Source organism: Tympanuchus pallidicinctus, unplaced genomic scaffold, assembly GCF_026119805.1.
Source record: "Tympanuchus pallidicinctus isolate F22 unplaced genomic scaffold, pur_lepc_1.0 scaffold2, whole genome shotgun sequence".
Lineage (NCBI taxonomy): Eukaryota > Metazoa > Chordata > Aves > Galliformes > Phasianidae > Tympanuchus > Tympanuchus pallidicinctus.
The window spans coordinates 50,461,963-50,478,324 of NW_026294721.1; positions in this window are offsets into that span (position 1 = coordinate 50,461,963).

Sequence of the window (16,362 nt, forward strand, 5' to 3'; positions counted from 1 at the left end):
GCCCCATCCAATCTGGCCTTGAACACCTATAGGGGTGGGCTTTGTTTTATTTTAGTCTTTCTGTATCATTTCACTTATTTTCTCACTGCTTTAAATGTAAGTAAAGATAAACACACTTCTTTAACTTGGTGCCTAAGACCTTTGTGCTGACTCATTAGCAAAACAACAATATATATTAAATTCAGAGCGACTTTCTGTAATCTCCATTGGCACGCTACAGAAGGCCCAGACTTACCAAGGCCAAGCACTCTTCTTCATACAGTGCTGCTCCTAAGGAAAATTCATCTCAGATGGTGAAGCAGGACTGGGGATTATCTTTATGTAGCCAGATCTTGGCTGCATGACAGAAAAATTAAAGCAGCCCGCTGATCAGCTGGAATACTACAGCTCCAAGTACGTTTGGATGACAGCCAAAGTCTTGGAATTGTTTTGCCATGAAATCTGCTTTTAGACAGGAAGAACGGGAAGGTTTTCAGACGGGATGAGGTTTCATGATGAAAAGCTTGGAAATCAAGCCCATTATTCACATCCAATCAAGCGGCCCCTCCTGCCCCTCACTCCAGCTCTGTCCCAGCCAAGCACGCCCATGCATACAAGTGCACCCAGAGCACCACACATGCGCTGTGCCTCCTGCACGCCTGTGGAATTGATTCCAACCAGCCATGCAACCTTTCACTCAACATTGCATTGCTGGCTTGCCATTTGAGTGAGCCATATACGCTTCATCCACGCACTGCAGGCCATAGAGGTGCCTGCCCTCCGCTATCAGTTGTCTGCCAATAGGAGATGCACCTTCCAGACAAACCTCCTGGTTCCCAAAGATACTCTCAAGAGGCTCTGCACACTTTTTCCTCCCTCTTCCCACACTGCAGCTTTGCTGTACAGTTACCCCTCAGAGACTGCAGCCTCTCACCTCACCCCATGCTTTCTGCACAACCTGCAGCACAGATAGGTATTTAAAATGCAGATGTCACATAGAGCTGCCCTGTCTCGCAGACAGCAAGAACTACTGCAGGGCACTTTCCACAACTGCTGCTGGCAGTGAAGTACTCCAGTCACAGCTGGGGAGCGTCATCTGGGGCAGAGAATGAGGCCAGCTGCCCTCACCTGCAACACCAGGGGTGCCCTCCATCCCTGCCATGGGCAGGATGCCATGCAGAGGAGGCCCAGCACCCACCAGAGCACCTGCTACTCCCATCTTTGCTCCCATACAATCTGCTCAAGAGGTTTTCACAAGAGCAGCCTGTCACCACCTTGGATATGAGACTGGTTTCACAATGCAATAAATCCTGTTTCACAGCTCCTGCTATTGAGTTAAAACTACCTTGCATCAGAGGGCTGCTGTACGAGCTTTGCCACCTCACATTGATTTCAGGGGTTACAAGAAATTACTGCTGCGGTGGCTCCTTGCCCTCCTGCCCAGGCTTCATCTTGTGGAGAATATCATACAAGCTTTGAAGAAACTCTTAAGGAAGTCTTTCAGCATACTTTGCACTTGGCTACATGTTTTGCCTCCAAAAGCTGTCTCTCACTACACATTAATCAGAATCCAGATTCTATGTACATACATCCTATAATATACTTCATCATCCTACAGGTGATATGCACAAACCCAACTCACAGAGCTCAATCAAAATATACAGAAATAACCCATCAAAACAATACAGAAATACATAATCACTGGCAAAAAGAAGATTTTGCAGGATAACTCACCCACATCTGACTACTCGATCCTGACCTTATAAAAAGACCTACCATAGACCTTCAGAAATGAATGCATTAATTAAAATTAAGTACTTCAGTAGCTACTAGATACACCAGAATCAGAGAGGCAGTGCCTTTCACAGCCCATCATTTTGCCATCTGCTATTCCAGGTGATTTCCATCTGATCCCTTCTACTCAAGATGAACTCATGACATTATCACTTCTTCCTTTGTCAACAGATTTCTGTGTTCTACAGTCTGTTTTAAATAAAAGGTTAATTTATAACTCCGGTTAAGTTAGCTCACAGCAATAGTTTCTGGGCTGCAATTAGCCTGAGGTTTGCTGCTTGTGTTTCACTTGTAAAGGACATACGTGTCAGAGAGCTTAACTTTTTTTTCCAGTAGTATCAGTTGGCTCAAGGGACGGCACCAAGCTCTTACAACTGTTCTTGCTTCTCTGCTGTATTTATCAAGCTTGACATCACTTTTTCAGATGGGTTTTCAATTGTAAGCAGTATTTTAATATGCATATAATGGTTACAATAACATGGTCTTACTTACACATTGGTGGGCTACACTGTGCAGAGCCTTAGAAGACTGATTTGAATAAATATTTATTGTATTATCAAGGATTAAAGACCTTGATTGCTCTCCTTTAGTCTTCTTTATCTTCTAGTTCTTGGAAAGGCAACAAATTGCCCTTGTATGTGGACAAAATTCAGCATGCAGTGGGAGGGTCTGATGTCTGAGCATCTTTGCAGTTGCTCCTCACAAGTCTCTAACTGAATTTATATGACAAATAACATCAGACCACTGATGAGCTGGGTGGTAATTTGCAATCACGGGGCTGCTAACATTTTTCAAATTCTTCTGCCATTCATCCCTGATTAGCGAGTGGAAAGGGTAAAGAGACCCTGAATTAGGAGTCCACTCTGAATTAGGACAGCACAGAGTTTTTCAGTGGTTGGATTGGCTAACAGTAGATGAAATTAGGCACAGACCGCTTCCCAAAACATGAACTTCTGTGTGCTCTTCTAACGTTCTCAGAAGCAGTGAGTGGAAACCACCTCTTCTCTTGACCTGCTCTCAGGAATCCTGCTCCTGTTTTCCTGAAACCTGATTGCTACAAGGGATTCTTCTGTTGCAAGAACAAAACTAAACTTTAGGAGATGACCACTTGTTGACAACTTTTCTGTTACATGGGGTGACATCCTTTTATTATAAGTTGCATACCTGCTGGGACTGTTTTGTTTATGAAATTATGTCACTGCTTTGTGACTTCTTTTTGATCTTGAATATTCTCTGAAAAGAAATATTCCATCTGAATGCCTTGTCTGCCTTTAGAAACATGTGGAATCACTCACTACAAATGGTCCCAAAGGCAATGTCCTTAAGCGTTGTTTATTTCCTCCGAGTTCCACCAAGATTGTCTGAGTCTGCACTCTAATTACTACCCCTAAGCAAAGTGCTGAAATCCAGCACTGCAAGTCCTGTTACCTTCTTACCTATAGCCGGGGATTTGACTTTGCTCCAGCAGCCTTGTTTATCAATTGCACATAGCCAGTCCTGAGCGCTCAGCACTTCTCAACAGTCTAGACAACGTTGAATTTTGCTTGCTTTGAGGATGAAGCAGAATAGTACACTTTGCTCTCCCCATTGGAGGGGTCAAAATTCAATTTTTACAGCAGTGGCAGAAGAGCTCGGACACTGCTCCCTTGGAGAGGCTCAGGGTACTGAACCAGAGCAAGCTCCCTGACCCCAATAATGGTGAATCAGGGCCTAATTCAGCTCTTTGCACGCTCACTGCTCGTGTAACCTGTGAACCTGTGAGCTGGAGGGTCACCCTGCCTGATCATCTGGCCTTCTCACCTCTTCCCCAGGATGTCATTTTCTATCCACATCTGTCCACCGCTGGGCAATTGACTCTGCTAAACTAGTTACAGCTCCAGAAACAACATCTATTTACTCCATTATTTAGAGAGGATTGTTTTCCTTGATACACTGATTGGCTTTGTGGTCGATAGGGTGTGACACTATTTTTATGCTTACATGTGTTTGTACTTATCACTATCAAGGCATTCTGACATAGTGTGGTGTAAACAGACACGCTGCTGCATGAAAACCAAAGGTTGGTCTGTACAAAGAAATCAAACTCATCAGACTAAGCAGCTTTCAAATCAGTTCCACTTGGTGGATCTGTTCAACTCTCCTGCGTGGACATTTAAAAAACCACTTAAGAATACTTAGGCTGGCATCACATCATGCACTGCTATCAAAGCATTCACATAAAGAAGATCAGCTGAGCTACTACATATCAGCTGATATCATTTTATTAAGTCAGATTTGATCACAAGAGAGGTTGAGAAAGAGGAGAGAAAGGGAGTGCTAGGTCATTATCATTCTCTGCATCTTTTCTGTGCTGTTGGGTAGGTTTGTGGAACGGTTTATGTGGGTATTCTTGCAAAACCAATTCTAATTCACTTCGTAATCTGATTTGTTTACTTTGGTTCCAAAACTGAGTGCAACATTTCAGTGTACGTGTTTTCAAAAGTAAGGCCATCCTACATGTCACCACAGGCATGTTTCATCTTAAAGTTGGCATCTACACAGGTGCCAGCACGAACAACGCTGTGTGGTGCGTTGACACACCTGAGGGATGAGATGCCATCTAGAGAGACCCAGACAGGCTGAGTGGTGGGCTCAGGAGAAACTCGTGAGGTTCAACAAAACCTCAAGGTGTCTACTTGGGTCATGGCAATCCCTGCTATCAGTACAAGCTGGAGAGTTTAAGGACACCTTGACATGAGCCAGCAGTGTGCCCTCACAGCTCAGAAAGCCAACTGTATCCTGGGCTGCATCAACAGAATTGTGGTCAGCAGGTCAGAGAGGTGATTGTGCCCCTCTGCTCTGAGCTGTGAGACCTCACCTGAGGCACTGCGTCCAGATGGGGACTCCTTAGTGCAGGAGGGTTGTGGGCCTGCTGGAGTACATCCAGAGAAGTGCCACAAAAATGATCCCAAAAATGGAACGCCTCCCTACAAGGACAGGCTGACAGAGCTGGGGCTGTGCAGCATGGAGAAGAGAAGGCTCTGGGGAGACCTGAGAGCAGCCTCTCAGTATATAAAGGAGGTCTGGGGACAGACTTTTTAGCAGGGTCTGCTGTGACAGGATGAGGGGAAATGGTTTCACACTAAAAGAGAGGAGATTTGGGTTGGACATAAAAAGGAAGTGTTTTACACTGAGTGTGGTGAGGCACTGGCACAGGTTGCCCAGAGAGGTGGTGGATGCCCTATCCCTGGAGACAGCCAAGATCTGGCTGGAGGGGCTCTGAGCTCCTGATGGAGCTGTAGGTGTCCCTGTTCAGTGCAGGGGGTTGACCAGATGGCCTTTAGGGGTCTCTTCCAACTCAAACAATTCTGTGATGCTTTGGTTTTCTTTCCCCAAGAAGACATAGGAGAATGATTTCAGAGAGACAAAAAGAAAGTATCTGTTCTTGTTAGGAGTTGCAAGTGAACAGGAAAAGCTTCAGAGTACATAAAACTACATGGGTCAAAACTGAATCCAAACATTGTTTGTGGATAAAATCCAAAATGATCCCAAATGATGCCAAAGCCCAACTCATTTTGGCTCAAAGAATAAGACTACATTCACAAATGAGACAAGAAAGAGATGCTCAATCACACTTCAGGTTTCTGCCTTCAAGCACTGCAGCTAGACTTACAAACACAAATATACTCTGACCTGAAAATCCTGTACAGTATCTAGTTTTTCTCACACTTCTCACCATGGATCAAACCCAAGAAGGGGAGGAGAACACACTCATGGAGGTGGGTAGTCTCTGCTGTATTGCTGCTGGTTGCAATCCACACTATCTCCATCCTCTCGACATAGCCTGATGTAATCTCTTCTTTGTTGAGTTGTTATCTGAACTTCACTGCAGTGCAGTGCACTGCACTGTAGCTCTTTCACATCAGCCTCCCGATCCAAGAATTTTCTTTCTCTGTCTTCTCAATCTGTCACAATCATCCACAGCAATATCACTGTATGCTTGAGGAGCCACCCATCCCTCAACTATATGTTATGATCACAGCTTCATTCCATTCCCAGCCTTTTTTTCAACCCTTCTGTTTAAAAGAAGGGTGTTAGTTTAAGACATCCTTTGCAAACTGTATCCTCTCTGATTCCATAGCTAGCAATTCGCTGCTTTTTGTCTGCCAGCTGCTGGTGGCAATGCATGGGGCACAACCTTACCCTACAAGATCTGGTCTGCAAGCAATGATTACACTTCACCCCTTTCTTCACGGCTCCACTTTCACTTTCCCATTAGCATGGTACTAGCTTTCACTGCTCTGAAGCCTTCTCTCCAGCTAACCCAGCCCTAGTAGTTCCCAGCCACCCACCACCTGACTCTGTGATCATCTCTGGGAGAAATCCTGTAGCAAGGATTCATCCTGCCGCATCACCAGATGGGAAATCTCCACCTTCACAGGGGCTGACCCTGCTTCCAGCCTAGCTAGGACTAGCGCCCGGTCTCAGAGCGACCTTCAAGGTACTACAGTGACTAATAACAACAATGCAGTATACAACAATAACAACACCTGTGGCAATACGTTTCATAGTTTGACTGCTTTATGTAAGGAGAGATTTCCTTCCTATTCTGTCTTTAAGTATCTTTTATTTCACTGTCCTACTGACCCTGAGGTAAAATGGAAGGAAAGGAGAAGCCTGCTAGGTACCTTAGGATGGGTAAGCAGAATGGCATTTTTCCCTGCAGGCAACAGGCTTCATGCTGTAAATAATTTTGTCTCAACAACTACTGCTTTAATTCCAAACTGGACAGAGAATTCAAACCCCTGGTCACTGTGGTTTCTCCTGCAGCTCAGTAAAAGCACTCATGAACTTGCATCAACATCAGCAGTTCTGGGCCTCCACCTCACTATTCATTAATGACAGTGTTTCCTTTTACCTTCTGGCAGAAGAGTTCACCATTTTGTTTCACACTATGCTCTCAAACCAAACCCAACTCCAAACAAACTAAAAGCAAAAAGGCATTTTGTTCAAGCCAGCGTAGATACCTAGAATATCTTTCAGCAAAAAAACCCCAAACCCAGAAAACTGTTCCCATATCTCCATCTTTTCCCTATTCTCATCAAACTAAAAGATTATGTATTATTAGCACAACTACCCCAGCCCAAACAGTATACCCGGATAGTGTTTTGGGGTACTATGGATACATTTTAACGTTGTTCTTCCACCAGCATCAATGGTGCCATTGCTAGAGTTCTCCCACCACCAGCAGTCTACGTTACTGAAAGCTGCTGGTGGAGAAATCCAGGGCAATCTATCCAAGGAGAAACGGTTCTCCCACAGTAGAGCTGTGCCCACAGCTAGGAGCAGATCTGCTGGTGAGGGACGATGCAGGAACCAGCTGGGCCTTCAGGAACGGCGTGGGCTCTGTCAGTCCCCAGCGTGCAGCAGGGCTGGCCATGCAGGGAAGACACCCGCTCTGCCAGGAATCCTCTGCAGATTCCTGAGTGCCATCTGGTGGCCCTTCAACTTCCCATTCCATACACCTGTGTGAGCACACCTTGGTGGCGTGGTGCTCCACCAGATCGCAGACGTGGACTGTGTGCAGAAGGGCTGTCCCAAAGCTGCTGGGGCAGAGCTGGGAGATGTTCCTGCAAACGTTCAGAGCCACGTACCTGCGTAGGTGCTGGGTGAGACAACTACTGCATTCAAAGCAATGACACTGGTTAACAGAACTGAACAGTGCCTCTCTTCCATCAGCCCATTCTGCATTAGTAACTTGTTACTCTTGCCTATTGCCCACAGACTAGAGTGTTAACTAAAGAAAGCTCTCAGCTCAGTTCATTTCTGCAGTGTGATATCTCCCAAGTACTTAGCCACATCCCCCTGGCCTGTATGTGCAGCAGCCAAGACATTTCAGCTGCCCTTCATCAGCCCCTGCTCATTTTCTGTGAGCAGACGAGGTCATGTCCATGAAACTTGGCATGAATGTAAGCCATATTTTAAACACAGCACTCAGCAGAAGACATCTGATGTGTATCCTGGCCTCATAAATCACGCTGAACGGGCACAAGTAGAAGAAGGTGGACTCCCTCCTCTTGGTCTTTAGAATACGGGTAAGAGGACACAGTGCAGTCCGGCAGACTTTGTGACCCTTCCACTCACTGGGGCTTCAGCAGCCAATGTTGTGCTGGGCCTGGCCTTGTCCTCTCCACTCTCCCAGCGCGGTGTCAAAGTCTCACCTCTGTCTGACTTGCAACACTGCTTATTCCACAGCATTTCAACAGATTGCTGTAGCAACTCGAGCCTATTCTGTCTCTCCATCATTCTTTGCCAATCCTGTTGTGACACCGCCTCTTGGAGCAATCTGTGCTCGTCCATGAGCTATGGAGCTGTCTGAAGCAGTGCTATCTGCAGCCTCACCAGCACTGTGGGGGGAAGACAGATTTTTTGCTTAGATTGCCTAGGGCAGAGGGAATTGTAGTTGTTATGGGAAAAGCTAAGTAGGTAAAAGGTTGAAATAATGTCATTGGCTCGGGCTTTCTGCAAGAATGCAGTGAGTTATCTGAGATGTGAGTTAACCATTCACAAATGCTGAGGTGCCCTGAGGGGACAGAATAGGATTGCACTGCAGTCATTGGCACAGATAATTAGAGGTTATTTGGGAGAGGATAACTGAGGCAAGAGATAACCTGGTAGAGGAGGGAGGAGGTTACGAAAGCTGCGATGGCATGATGCACACAGGGTGCCCATGTGGGGATCCTACACCAGCGCACAGAAAAAATACACAACAATGTCAGGTCTCTCAGGAATACAACAAGTGCAGCGTTTACTGCATGTGGGGACGTGCATCTTCTTGCACGCTGCTATTCACAACTGCACGTTTCAACACGCTCACTTGTCCACACCTCCCTCTCACTGTTGGCCCAGGGCCTGCACAGCCATTACGATACACATCGTGTTTTGCAGGTGGGCCCCTCTGGATCTAAAGGGCATCCCCCTCAGGCAGGGCTTACACAACCCAGTCACAGCCTATGGGAGACACTGCCACTCAGTGCCACCAACACTCTCCTGAGAGCCTGCATCCCAAACCACTGCCTTCTCTGAGCATCCCACTGGGGAAAGTCGCACACCTCATGCCACTTTATGCAAGATTAGCTCTATTATCCTTGCAAAATACATCACCTGTGTCTAAGGAACAGCAGAACACTAAGTACAGAGTTTAAACTAAAGCTTCTCCAAATGGTTTGCCAGCTTCACACGTTACCAACCAAAAGATATCAGTCCAGCCACGCTTATTCCAGACCCAGCTCCTCCAGAGACACTGCACCTCTGCTTTTTTCCTGGGGCTGCCCACACAATCTAAGCAGAGAGAGCAACAGCAAGGCACTCTTGTAGGGAAACAGTGCTACTGCAAAACCAGTCCTAGAACTGTACACCACAATGCAAAGCTACATCACAGCTTTGGCTGCCAGCAGGACAGAAAACCATCTTGGAGATGTCACCTACACTTCACCATTCGGAGACCCTGCAAAGAGGAAGGCTGTAAGAAAGCAGATTAACATCTAGTAATAGGCAGCCCAAAAGTGCTTTGGAGGCACTTGCAGTTAACTGAGGCAGATGAAACCTCAGACTATGAAATGTTATACCAATGAATGAAGAGTAACGTGCCCTATGAAATTGAGACCTATGAGCAGCATGTTATTGAGTACAAAAAGAAAGGGGAAGCTGTAAGAGGAGCTGTGACCAGTGGGAGACAAAGAGCTGGGACCACGGAGCTCGGTGAACCTCTAATGAGGAATAGCTGAGATCTGAGACAAAAAGGCAAGCTGCCACGGGGAGATGCAGAACTAACATGTGAGAAAGGAATGAAAATGTCTGGCCCAGAGCAGGCAACCCCCACATTGACACAGGGTAACTTGGCTACTGCCAGCACAGAGAAGTGATAACAAGGCAGAGGAAAGCAGATGATCATCAGGTAGGTACAAAGGCGAGCATTGCCAAAGTGCACATAAAGCAGAGAACATCCTGGAAAGATGACCAATGCCAGCTATTTCCACACCACATGCATCAGCATCATTGCACTTGCAGCGTGCCAAGCCATTACCAGAAGGGCCTCCCTCTCCCTCTGCTCCCTGGAAGAAGGTTGGCTTTTTAGATTTGTAATTTAGGCTACCAACTTATATAACACGCAGAATGAAGAACAAAGTCCAGAGCTGTGTTTACATGTCAGCTTGAATCTAACACCTTCTGTTTGGCCACTCACGAACCAAATACTGCTGGCAGTCACAGAGCCCTGGAGGTGCTCCCACCTCCCTGCAGAATTAAAGGAGATTCCAGCTGCAGGTTTCCTGCACAACTAAAACAGGTGAATGGCAGCTGTGCAGCACTTGAAAAAAGACATGAAGAATAAGGTCAAACAGTGGAAAAAATGGAATTTGCTGTTTGTTCTAGGCTTAATGTTGCTGCTATGAGTCTGTGTGAGTTAGAACTTCATGCTGTGGGAGGTACTCTCAGCTGTTTACTACCCTCCAGTGTGCATTCAGAGATCAGGTTGTCTCACCTTGCATGTGCACGTGCTCTTCCCAGAACCAGAGCAAAACAAAAACCCCTCAGCAGCAGATCTCCAACTGCTCAGCTCTCTGCCTGTGGAGCTGAGCACTGGACAGAGATATTTCAAGCAGCTGAAAGAGCATCTATTCCATCAAGAAGCACACAGTCTTAAATGCAGACATATATAGCAGACTCCTAAGCAACCTCTGCATTGCAGTGTCCTGAGCAGAGCAGTCCCCTGAGCAGAGCAGCACGGTGCTGGAGGACCCCTGGCATGCCCTGCATGTGCCACATCATGCAGTATCACAGCGCCAGCCCGGCTCAAGGTTCTGCTGCTTCAGAGGGTGATTGAGGACAAAACTGCCATCTCCAGTACCAAGCTATTTTTAGGACCATTCAAGATCATTCTGTGGTATGTGATGCTCAGTTGGAAACAACACTCTCTGAAACATGCTCTCCCTTCCCTCACCCTTTTTTCCACCCCTATATTTTCTCTCTTCCTTCAGCTGAATGGTGAATCACCATCATCTAACAGTCTCATGTTCACAGAAAGGCAACTGCTGGCTGGCTGTTCCTGTGTAAATCATCTAAACCTGTAAATCTGCAAGCCATCTTCACACCTTTGCAAGGTTTAATCCCATAAAAGTCTGTCCAAAACACTCTTTAAAAAGGGGCATTTTTTACTGCTTAGGAAGCTACTCCATCAGCAGATAAAGCAAATGTTTTATTGCTCAGACATACCTCCAAAAATATCTGTAGGTTGCACAACACTTCTTCTTCACTGCTGCTGATTTCCTCCTAAGCCCCATGGCAGATGCCAAGAACTTTTGTAACCTCTGCCCCACTGAATTCTGAAGGCAAAGTGATGAGATACGACCCAAAGATGTTTTTGTATAGGCAATAAATTAATCACTGTGCTTATTCTCTTGCAAATAACTGGGAGAGAACTATCCTAAGTGACAATACGAATGCTCAACATGGCATGCCTAGGTTCTAACAGCTGCACCTTTAGATACATACCACTTGGTGCCTGCATCAAGGACATATTACCCGATGTAAGTCCTGAGACTTGTTGAATTCTGGTTCAGCAGTAATTTGTAGTATCATAGAATCACAGGACCATTTGAGTTGGAAAGGACCCCTAAAGGCCATGGCTCCACCTCCTGCACTGAACAAGTACACCTACAGCTCCACCAGGTGCTCAGAGCCCCTCCAGCCCGACCGTGGCTGTCTCCAGGGATGGGGCATCCACCACCTCTCTGGGTGGAATTTCATTACTCTGATCACACACAAAGGTAAATTTTAGCAGCTGGATAGAAGAAAGAGATAGAAACCTCAGGCTATGGTGAAATGAGCTGGATCGCTAGAGGGCAGTAGCCAACCCCTAATCTCCCCAGACTTGACCACAAACGAACACACAGAGCAGGCAAGGGATAGCAACGGCTACTCCATCAGATGGCTGTGCGGGAACAGCGCGTGCCAGAGGCTTAAAGCAATCAGCTCAGTGCTTCCACACTTCTACACACAGTGCTGGGAGGATTAAACACGAGCACAAGGCTGGGCAGCCTTTCCAAGCACATATACTGGGGCATGTTGTGTATGAATCTCCCTACAAGCGTGTGCTATGAGCATTAATCCTCTCTACATTAAGGTTTTTTGTTTGTTTGAATGTGTCTACAACACTGCAGAAATTCATACTTTATATATATAAAGACCATATATATCACTGCCTCAGCAAAACTATGCCAGAATCATAGAATCACAGAATGGTTTGTGTGAAAAGGGACCTCAACCCCCCTCCTCAACCCCAACCCCTGCTGTGGGTTGGGTGCCCCCCACCAGCTCAGGCTGCTCAGGGCCCATCCAACCTTGGGCATCTCCAGGGATGGGGCCCCCACAGCTCTGGACAGCAGTGTCAGTGCCTCACCACCCTCTGAGTAAAGAATTTGCTCCTCATATCGAACCTAAATCAGCCCTCTGGTAAACTATTAAACTATTAAACTATTGAAGCCTTTCTCCCTTGTTCTATCGCTATCAGACCATGTACAAAGTCCATCTCCCTCCTGTTTATAGTATCCTTTTAAGCACTGGAAGGCTGCAGTGAGGTCTCCTTGGAGCCTTCTCTTCTCCAGGCTGAACAGACCCAATTCCCTCCTTTGAATGATCTAACAGCTTCTTACCCTCTTCCTACCTGACACAAAAAAGTTCCAAATCAGACCCTGACTGAGATGAACTGCAGCCTGCCTGGATTCTGTATCAGAGCAGCACGATCAGAGTACCTCTAAAGGTAAGACCTTACCCATGGATACACCTACAGCAGGCTTCAGAGAGCTTCACCAAGGCTTTCTAGTGCATAGAAATGGGCTGACAAAAAGGACAGACAAATCAAACTGCAGCCAAAAGCCATCCAAGTGATGAGATAGCCCAGAAACACACTCCTCCAAGACAGTAACTGTTTCTCAAGTGATAGCAATAGCCACGGTTTGTAGCGGTGCAGCCCTAAGCAGAGCTCACAGACTGCACTGAGGGCTGTGCTTCCATACAGGGAGAGGTTTGGCCCCAGCATATGTGATCTATACAACGTCCTTGAAGTTTTCAGGTTTGTGAAGAAAAGACACAACACATGGTGTCGTGGACATGTTGGTTCTTCCCGGCTTCCTGACACAGTTTTGGAAGCAGGAAGCGGAGCAGGGAGCAGCACTGATTTGCTCAGCCTTTGGATAGCAAGAGAAGCCGAAGGCTGACCCACGGGGTACTGCTGTGCTGAAAGGAAGCCCATCCAATCTCTATCCCACACATAAGCCTCAGCGCTGAGGGGCTGTGATAATGGCTTTCTTGAACTATGGCATCTCTCAATTAGTGGAATACTCAGAATTCATACACCTCTCACAGGGGTCCCTATTCCACTTCAGCTAGAAAGAAAGTCACCCGCAGGAGTTATAAAAGACTCTGGAGGGAGTTAGGCTCTGAATTGCCATTGAATTAGCATTGTTTACACAGTAGTCAGAAGTATAATGGCTGTTAACGACTCTTTAATGAGTCAAGTTCTAATGCAACGTGTGGTGAAGCACAGTAAACAAAAAGGCCATACTTTCCTCCCATTTATTCTGCTTTACACAGGTGCAGATGCCCTGAATCTAAATGAGTTACATCCCGTGCAGAGTAGAGCAAAAGAGCTGATCTGTAACTTGAAACATTTTAAATATGTTTCCTTCATGCCAAACCGAACCGGGAGGGAATTACATCAGGGCAACTCAGAAGCACGGGACGGCTGAGGTGGGCAGGGCCCCCTGGCCCATCTGCCCCAATCCTGCTCAGGCAGGGACGCTCAGAGCTCAGGCCGCCTTGGGAGCTCTCCCCGGAGGAGACTCCGCAGGCTCTGGGCAGCCTGTGCTCCGTCACCCACACAGAAGCGGTACCTGATGTCCAGAGGGAGCCTCCTGCGCTTCGCTTTGTGCCCGCTGCCTCTGCTCCTGGCACTTGGCGCCACTGAAGAGTCTGGCTCCGCCCTCCCCTCAGGTGTTCATGGGTACTGATGAGATCCCCCTCAGGCTCTTTGGGCTGAGCCGGCCCAGCTCCCTCAGCCCGTCCTCCAGGAAATGTGCTCCAGCCCCTACATGATCTGCACGGCACTTCACTGGATTCTTTCTGGTATGTCCAGGCCTCTTTTGTGCTGGGCCCAGCACTCCAGGTGTGTTCCCCCAGCACTGAGCAGAAGACAAGGATCACCTCCCTCCACCTCCTAACTCAGCCAAGCATACTTTTGGCCTTCTTTGTGGCCACATCGCTGACTCGTGTTCAACTTGGTGTCCGCTGAGACTCCCAGATCCTTTTCTGCAAAAGCTGATTTCCTGCCAGTCCTCGCTTAGCATATATGGGTGCCTGGAGTTGTTCCCCTCCGGCTGCAGGACTTTGCACTTCTCTTCGTGGAGCTTCATGAAATTCCTGTCATCCCGGTTATCCAGGTCCCTCTGGATGGCAACAAGACCCTCTGGTATATCAGCCACTCCCCCGGTTTTACCGAGGATATGCTCTGCCCCACCATCAGACCATTAGTGAAGATGTGGGACGGGGCAGCCCAGCACTGAGCAGGCAGTGTCCATGGGTTCTCCTCCATCTGCCAAGCAGAACACTCGGGTGTACCTGGCACAGCCTGCACTATGGGACTGTGCGGAGAGGAAAACTCTCACCTTGCAGTCTGCAACTGGAGTGGACAGGTAAATATTTTATTGTTATTATATGTGGGTTGCTCCAAAATTAATGCCTCCTATTTACATTGCATTTCCATGGAAACTCTGTAGGTTGTGCCACAAGTAATGGCTCTTATTTATTTCCATGGAAACTACAACAAAGTGCTCAATAATGTTATTTAATAGAGCAAATTCTCAGGTACAAAACAGTCTTTTTCAACCCAGACACCACCACTAGCTCTGCATTTTCACTGAAATGAACAAGCGCCTGCATGCTGCACTCATGACAATTTGTACCAGCAGAGGTAACTCGTTGTCACTATCACTGCTGCTGAAAAGCACCACTCACCACCTCTCTGTGCTCACATTCACTTTAGTTTATTCTCCAGAATATTTATTTAGCTTATTAACTTATTTAGTTTAGTCTCCAGAAATGTCCAGCAAGTGTTGATGACTGTGAGTGGTTGCCATTTTCTTCTGCATGGAGGGATGAATCCCTTTCGCTGAAGCAACATCCCTTTGCTTCACATGTACTTTCACGTCAGACATCGTTCTGTCAGAGTGCCCTCTGCTGTCATCTGTCACACAGCAACAAACTAATGGAATATTGATGGGAAGCTTCAGCCTTTACTGCCATACCATCAACATCTGCCTCTGGCCTTGTGGGCCAACATCATACAACAGGAGGCATTACTTTTGGAGCAGCCCTTGCACGTACCCACATGGCCACTAACACAAGGCAAGCCGTGCACAGCGAGCCCATCTGCTCCCAGCACAGCACCAGCACTGGGTGTGCTCTGCACAAACAACGCATGCAGCACCGAGGAGGCTCCTCTGTGCACCACTGAAGTCAGGGAAACCCTATGGGTCTCCAAGCAGTATTGAGGGCCTCTCCCAGCACAGCACACAGCACACACAGCCTGAGCTGTGCCATAGGTGAGGAAATCTGATGCTAACAGTTGCCTCAGGTGTTGTGCCATGCGATGCTAACAGTTGCCTCAGGTGTTGTGTGACATGCGGCTCTGATGGATGTGGCAGTGCTGGCTGCTCTCATCAGTGCCAATACGTTTTTGTATAGGATTCCCTATCTGGTAGCTTTACACCTACGTTAGGAACTTTATTGTTGATGCAAAAGAGGCAGCGAAGGAGATGCTACAAATTACAGGCACGTGTTGGAGAAAGCTTTCGAGGTCGCAGGACTGCAGCTCAGCCTAAGGGGACAAAGCCCTGGGCTGACACGGGCTGCAGGAGGTGGACGGCGCCTGCCAGCAGCAGGGCCAGCAAGAGCGTGTGCCCCAGGGGCAGCTCCGTCTGCACCCGGCACGGGGACGGGAAAGGGGAAGTCACGTCCACCCGCGTGCCACGTCCATCCCCGTGCCACCTCGTTCCAACCCGGGGCGGGCCCAGGGCTGCATCCCGCCTGCAGCCCCCGCGCCGCGTCTCCCGGGGCAGTGTCCTGGAGCCGTGTCCCGGGGCGGAGCGGCCGTGTCCCGCGGCCCGGGCCATAACCAGCGTCCCCGGGTAACAAGCGGCCCCGCAGGTGCCCGCAGCTGGCGGTTAACACAGACAGTAAGAGGATCAACTCCGTCCTCGCTCGTGGAGAAAAGGAGAGAGGGGAAGCCCCCCTTCTCCCCCCCCAGCCCCCCATTTGGCATTCAGAGTTTGGTTAATTTGGATGATAACGGTGTGCGTTTAATCCCATTGTACGGCACTGAATGTAGCGCAACGCACCCGGGCGGGCCGCCGGCAGCGCGACGCGCGGGGCTCCCCCCGAGCCGCCCCCGGAGCCGTCCCCGAAGGCGCGACTCCGCTGCCCCCCGAAACCCTCGAAAGCCCCGAACCGGGTCCGGGTTCCAGCAGCGGAGCAAGCCGCGAGCGCCCCTCCCGC